Here is a 7493-nt window from a genome sequence, read left to right on the forward strand (position 1 = left end):
TGCGGAGTCAGGAATCTGGTGCCTCCCTCCCTGACCCCAGAGCAGAGTGAAAGGTAGGCAGGCCTTGGTCAGCTCCACATACTCATATTTTCTCTCCTAGTCTTCAAGAGCCCACACACACAGAGGAGGAAGGGGTCAGAGGTGTGTGTGTTGGGTGGGGGAAGCATCTTGAAGAACACCACAAACCCCAAGATGGCAGGACGCAAGTGACCGGTTTGGAGGGATCCAAGATGTGTAGCCCTGGAACTTACACAATGTGGGCTCCCTCTTTTTAAAAAGGTCTTTTCCAGGGCCTTGGAAGGGCCCATGCAAGTTAGGGCCCTGGAGCTTGAACTTTGTTAGCTTTGAGGTAAATCTGCTCCCACAAGTGGCACACGGGCTCAGGTTCAGGCAGCAGTGCTCTCTGAGTGCCACCTACTGCAGCCGCCTCTGCGTCTGGAGGAGAAAACAGTGGGCCAGAGGCCAGCAGACACCTCAATGTGTTCAGAAGATGAGGTGGTTATAAATTAACTGAGGAAACTGAGGCAGGATGATCAGGAAAGTCCATCTGTCAGAGATGAACGGTGAGGGCCTGGCCCGGCTATGGTGCTCTCAGTGCTTGTCAAGAACACACCAGGAAGGAAAGCAGATTAGGAACTGGAGACACCTGCCATGCAGGGTTGAGATGGGCGCTGAGGACACACCAAGAGTAAAGGCTGAGTGGGGCGGGTCGTAGCAGCAGGGTCAGTGACGGGGAGGGGAGCATGGCCCAAGAGAGTGACACAGAGCGGTCGGAACAGAAGTAGGGGAGTCACACACAGCACAAGTTGGGGCGGCGGAATGCAGGGCGGATGATGGTCAGGAACCTGAACACGCAGGGAGGTGAAGGGTGAGGAGGCGGGCGCTCCACGCTCACCCCCTTCTGTGTGTCTCACTCTCTGAACCATCTACTCCAGTGCTCACGCCACAGCGCTGGGCATCACAGGACTCCACCAACTCACGTCCTCATGTCCCACTGAACCCTCCTCGCCATCCCTATGCCCAGGTTTCCAGCTCTGAAACTTCTCCTGCCTGGACTACCCCAAGCACCTTCCTACATCCTCTGTGGTGTCACTCCACACCAACGTCACCCCACACTTACCAGGCCCTTTTATTACACTAAAATTGGATCCCGGGACCTCCCTGCTCCAAGTTCTCTTTAGATTCCTGCAATTCCCTGTCCCTGACCAACATCTTGTCCCAGTGACGCCTCGCAGCTCCTAGCTCCCAGTTATGCCGACTGCCTCCAGCCCTCCTGACTGAAACACTCTGCTCCTCTGCCAGAACTGGCCTCTTGACGCTCTTACCCCCAACTCCCACCTATTCAAAACTCAGCCCATGCTCCACCTCTGGGGACACCTGGCTCGCCCGGCCAACCACTCTGCCCCCTGGGACGTGGCTTTGTCTCTTTAGTGCCATCTGCCTGCCTGTAGGCTGCTCACTAGGGAGGACCCATAACTTGCTAGGTGCTGGGACCAATTCGGGGACAGCCCAAAGAAAACAAGACACACAGACGTTCTAAGGTGTACTTGCAGAGGCCAGAGGGACTGCTCTGGGGACGATCACAAAAGTCATGTGTCTTGGCAGGTGTAAATGACCACGGGTCTGACACTAAAGGACACACACGGGCCAGAAACGCACCTCTTAGGGACCGGTGGGTGCCACTGACACTAGACCAGTGTCTACGGCAGTACGAGAGTCAGAAGAGACACTGGGCAGGAAGTGATGGCGGTGCTGAGGGTTGGGACAGACATGTGACGTCACAGCTGAAACAGGCAGGGATGGGGGGCAGGGTGGAAATTACGCGATGTCACAGCTGGGGTCAGGAAAGAGATATGACGTCACAGCTGGGATCAGCTCGAGCTGATGTGACATCACAGCAGACAGGAGTCAGGAGGAAGATACAGCATCACAGCTGAGGGGAGAGGCAGAAACGACGTGGCGATGGAACCTCGTCTAGGGGTGAGCGGGGATGGCGCAGCCCGGAGAGCCAGGACCACGCCAGGTGAGCGGCTCCCACCACGGGTGACGTGACGGCCATATGCGATGGGGAGGGCAGCGCGGAGGCAATGACAGGAGGGTGTGCTCGGCCGGCCCTACCTAGAGACGTAGCCGCAGCCGGGACCTGCTCACCTCCACCGCCGTCGCCGCTATCGCCGCCACCGCTACCGCGGGTGTTGCCCCGCGCGCTTCCGCTTCCGCTTCCGCTCGGGCCGCCGCGATGTGCGCAGGCGCGGGAGAGACCGGATGCGCGGGAAGACGGGCGTGCGCAGGCGCGGGAGGGCCCGAGAGGGCAGGAGGCCTGACGTGCGCATGCGCGCCGGTCCCGGTACCCCAGCAACTTCTCGGTGCCCCGCGGCACAAATTTGGGGTGAATGAATGTGATACTACGGTTTTGCCAAAGAATTGCTCGTGACCACCCGCAGGCTGGCTCATGAATAGAAAACTTGTTCTAACTGGAAGTGGACGGGCTCTGGCTGGACGAAAGGTTTCAGATCAGCTGAACGAGCTGCCGCATCTTTCCCTGTGAAGGTTGGGGAGGGGTGGTGGGAATAAAAACGGAGAAGTGGAATGCTGGGACGTGGGCTTCGTGGTGGTGAAAAGCCATGCCAGCCGGGGGACCGCTGTCCCCTCAGCCGCTTTATCTGTAAAGTTCCGATATAATGGCACGGCCCTCACTGAGGTTTTGTGAAAAACGTGAGAGGGCCGACAGAAGACAGCAGAGTGGCGGGCCCGTGTAAAGAAACAAAGTTGACATTAGGTCGATGCCGACTCATACCGACCTCCGGTAACAGTGGAACTGCCATGGGGTTTCCTGGCTGTAATTAAGTGGACCAGGTCTCTTCTCCTCGCATGCAGCGGCTGGTGGGTTCCAACTACTAACCTTTTTATTAGCAGCCAAATGACCAACCTGCGCCACCAGCGCACCTGGTAGTCGGCCCACAAAAAAACAAAAACCAAACCCGTTGCCGTCGAGTCGATTCCGACTCATAGCGACCCTATAGGACAGAGTAGAACTGCCCCATAGAGTTTCCAAGGAGCGCCTGGTGGATTCCAACTGCGCCGCCAGGGTTTCCGGTTGGTCCATAGAAAGCACTAGATAAATGTTGTTATTAGGTGCCCTCAAGCCGTTCAGACTCATAGCGACCCTGTGTACAACAGAATGAACTGCTAACTGGTCCTGCGCCATCCTCACAATTGTTGTTATGCTGGAGCCCATTGTTGCAGCTACTGTGTCAATCCACCTCCTTGAGGGTCTTCTTCTTTTTGTTTTTCGCTGACCCTCTACTTTACCAAGCATGATGTCCTTCTCCAGGGACTGGTCCTTCCTGATAACTTGTCCAAAGGACATGAGACAAAGTCTCACCATTCTCACTTCTAAGGAACATTCTGGCTGTACTTCTTCCAAGACAGATTTGTTGGTTCTTCTGACAGTCCATGGTATACTCAATATTCTTCCCCAACACCATAACTCAAAGGCATCAATTCTTCTTCAGTCTTCCTTACTCATTGTCCAGCTTTTGCATGCATATGCGGCAATTGAAAATATCATGACTTGGATCAGGTACACCTTCATCCTCAAGGTGACATCTTTGCTTTGTAATGCTTTAAAGAGGACTTTTGCAGTAGATTTGCTCAATGCAATATGTCATTTGATTCCTTGACTGCTGCTTCCGTGGGTGTTGATTGTGGATCCAAGTAAAATGAAATCCTTGACAGCTTCAATCTTTTCTCCATTTCTCATGATGTTGCTTATTGGTCCAGTTATGAGCATTTTTGTTTTCTTTATGTCGAGGTGTAATCCATACTGAAGGCTGTAGTGTTTGATCTTCATCACTAAGTGCTTCAAGTCTTCTTCACTTTCAGCAAGCAAGGTTGTGTATCTGCATATTGCAGTTTGCTAATGAGTCTTCCTCCAATCCTGATGCCCCATTCTTCTTCATATAGTCCAGCTTCTCAGATTATTTGCTCAGCATACAGATTGAATAAGTATGGTGAAAGGATACAACCCTGAAGAACACCTTTCCTGATTTTAAACCACACAGTATCCCCTTGTTCTGTTTGAACAATTGCCTCTTTGTCTACCTGTTGGTTTCTCATGAGCACAGTTAAGTGTTCTGGAATTCCCATTCTCCGCAATGTTAGCCATAATTTGTTATGATCCACACAGACAAATGCCTTTGCATAGTCAATAAAACACAGGCAAACATCTTTCTGATATTCTCTGATTTCAGCGGAGATCCATTTGACATCAGCAGTGATATCCCTCGTTCCATATCCTTTTCTGAATCTGGCTTGGATTTTGGGCAGTTCCCTGTCAATGTACTGCTGCAACTAGGAAGAAGGACCTGGTGATCTACGTCTAAAAAAAACTGGCCAGTGAAAACCTCAGGGCTTAAGGGGAAAAAAATCTCCCAAGCTGTCCTTTCAGAGAGCCAAGGCAAAAGGCCACCTAAAGGAACTCAGTGCAGCGCGTGCTCCTCTTGCTGACTGAGTGCCATGGGTTATGTCGAGAAGTATGTGAAGTAGTTTTTAGTTTCAAGGAGCTCCCAATGTGGTTGGGGAGACAAAATAACATGTGTTACTTATTAGGAACGATGTGAAAACTGGAGTATGGTTTATGATGTGCTGGATGAAGAAGGCTGCAAGTAGACAATATGTGAACTGAGGCTGGAGGAGGGGAAGGATGGGAGCCCGGATGGCGAGAGGAAGGCCTCACAGGCAGAAGAAACACACCTAGGAGAGAGGTGGAGGTAGACATTGAGAGGTGTGAGGGAAGAACAGATGCTTAGGAGCAGGACAACTGAGATGTGGGACCAGATGGTGGGGGGCCAGGTGAGGTCATGGAGATGACAGGTGATAAGGCATGTTCTCAAGCAGGAAGAGTGAAGCCTGATGAAACTTGTGCTAGGAGCTGACCTGGTGGGGATGCACAAGGGACGGGAACCAGTTGAGCTTGGATCCAAGGGGGTCATTGAGAGGGACATTGGGGTGATGTGGACATGTGGTGAGGAAGACCTTGCAAGAATGGACGTGGTGACAAGTCAGGTAAAGACAGAAGCATAGCAGCTGGCACTGATTGAGAACATACTACCTGCCGGGCACTGGGCTACAGTCTTCATATAGAGATTTCATCTATGAATCTGTGTCTCTGCTTTGAGAGGTAAGGGAACTAAGAGTTACAGAGAGTAAGAGACCGCTTGAATGCAAAATTTTACCTCTGCTTCCTCCCCCAAAACAAGTCACACGACAACAAGGGAATTAAACCAGCATAAACCCACAAGGTCAACAAGGCAATGAGGAAAGACGACAGCACATGAAAGAAAACGACGCTTTGGACTCGGAAGACGGGGTGAGCAGGAACCAGGTTAACCAAGTGGAAGGAGCTGAGGCCTAATCCTGATGTGTGGGGAACTCACAAGACACTGCCCGTTCTGTAGCAGAATTCTGGACAATTTTAGGAATTACAGGCAGCAGGCCCTCCTGAATGCACAGGTTTTGTGGGGGGACAGCTGTTGCTCTTAGATGCTGTCAAGACAGCCACAATTCATGACGACCCTACGCACAACAGGACGAGACACTGCCCAGTCCTGTGCCATCCCTGTGACTGGTTGGGGATCGGACAGACTGTGGTGAGCCATAGGGTTTCCACTGGCTGATTTTTGGAGGTAGATCGCCAGGCCTTTCTTCCTAGTCCGTCTTAGTCTGGAAGCTCTGCTGAAACCTGTTCAGCATCATAGCAACACACAAGCCTCCACTGACATACGGGTGGTGGCTGTGCATAAGGTACATTGGACAGGAATCCAGCCTAGGTTTCTCGCATGGCAGGTAAGAGGTCTGCCACTGAACCACTACTGCCCCCACAGGGGTGAGGAGGAACACTGTTAGGGTGGGGACAGCCGAAATACGAGACTGACTGAGAACCTTTAAAAAACCAATTTCTCTGAAGACGTTGAACTGGACAGGCTGCGGCCATGGTAAGACCTAGCATGTCGAGGAGTGAAACAACGCTCCAGGAACAGGGAAGTAAGGGTGAATTCATGCAACGACAGGGACCGTCCATCCCCCTTTCTCTCAATTCCAGCACATTGACTCTAAGGCCTTTCCCCAGCAGGAGACGGGAGGCTTCCTGTCTGATGCATTTGACTAGTCTGAGAGAAGAGCCCACCAAACGCTAACACTCAGGGAGTTCCCCTTCCCCGAGAAGAGGACTTGCAGGGACTCCCATCAGTTGATACCCCTGTATGCCTCCACAGAACTTCCAATAAGCATTGTTGCCTCACTCCTAAATATACTCAGATAACAAAAGACCAACAAACATTTAAGGAAGACAGGCAGGAAAAAATAAACCAAGGTACTAAGAAGAAAGAAAAAGATGCAAGGAAGAGAAAAAAATGTTATAAAAATTTTATTATGTGCAGTCTTTCAAGATAACATTACATCCACGAATGAAGAAGAGAAAGATATATAAAAGAACATTCAGAGAATAAGAAAGAGCTCTTGAACATAAAAAAAGCAATAACTAAAAATTTAAAAGCTAATAAAAAAGGTAGAAGATAAACTTGATATATCTCAGATGGTGGAACAAAAAGAAAAAAATGGATGAAAGCAAGAACATTAGAAGATGAAAAGTTCTAGTATCCGACTTAACAGGAATTACAAAAAGGAGAACTTAAAAAACAGGAGGAAATTATTCAAGAAATAATACTAGAAAAATTCCCAGATCCAAAAGATATGTTTCCATATTTAAAGCACCCACCAAGTGCCCAACGCAATAAATCTAAAAACATCCACACCGAGGCACATCATCATGAAATCTCACTGGAGATAAAGAGAAGCTCTTAAAGTTGCCAGAAAGGGGGGAAAATAAAGTCATATTTAAGAGATAAAAAATCAGAAAGGCAAAGAAAGTCTCAATAGCACCTCAGGAAGCTTGAATATAATGGAGCATTAACTTCAAAATTCTGAGTCATTTCAACATGGAATTCAATCTTCAAACAAAATGTCAGTTAACTTTGAGGGTAGAATAAAAATATTTTCTGATATGCAGAATCTCAAAAAGATTACCTACTTGTCTTAGTTATCTAGTGCTGCCATGATGGAAACATCACAACTGGATGGCTTTAACAAACAGAAATTCATTCTCTCACAACCTAGGAGGCTAGAAGTCCGAATTCAGGGTGCCAGCTCCAGGGAAAGGCTTCCTCTTTCTGTCAGCTCTGGGGAAAGTTCCTTGTCATCAATCTTCCACATCAAGGAGCACCTAAGCATAGAGACTCCGGGTCAAAAAGAGGTGCTATTCTCCTGGCTCTAGTTTCTTGGTGGTATGAGGTCCCTGTGACTCTCTGCCTGCTTCTCTGTTTTATATCTCAAAAGGGACTGGCTTAAGACACAACCTAGTCTTGTAGGTTGAGTCCTGCCTCATTAACATAACTGCCGCTAATCCCACTTCATCAAATCAACATTGTAGAGGT

The 7493-nt window shown here is 49.6% G+C and overlaps 1 protein-coding gene across 2 annotated transcripts in view; it reads right to left on the reverse strand.

Moving 5' to 3' along the window:
* FAM120B (family with sequence similarity 120 member B) overlaps positions 1-3162 on the reverse strand; it is a 67970-nt gene extending 64808 nt beyond the window's left edge. For both annotated transcript variants that reach the window (XM_023728432.1, XM_023728422.1), the window contains exon 1: positions 2119-3162. The gene's annotated coding sequence lies outside the window, so the exon portion shown is untranslated. The remainder of the gene's footprint in view (positions 1-2118) is intronic.
* Between the last annotated feature and the right edge of the window lie 4331 nt (positions 3163-7493).

Source organism: Trichechus manatus, unplaced genomic scaffold (genome assembly GCF_000243295.1).
Source record: "Trichechus manatus latirostris isolate Lorelei unplaced genomic scaffold, TriManLat1.0 scaffold00002, whole genome shotgun sequence".
Classification (NCBI taxonomy): domain Eukaryota; kingdom Metazoa; phylum Chordata; class Mammalia; order Sirenia; family Trichechidae; genus Trichechus; species Trichechus manatus.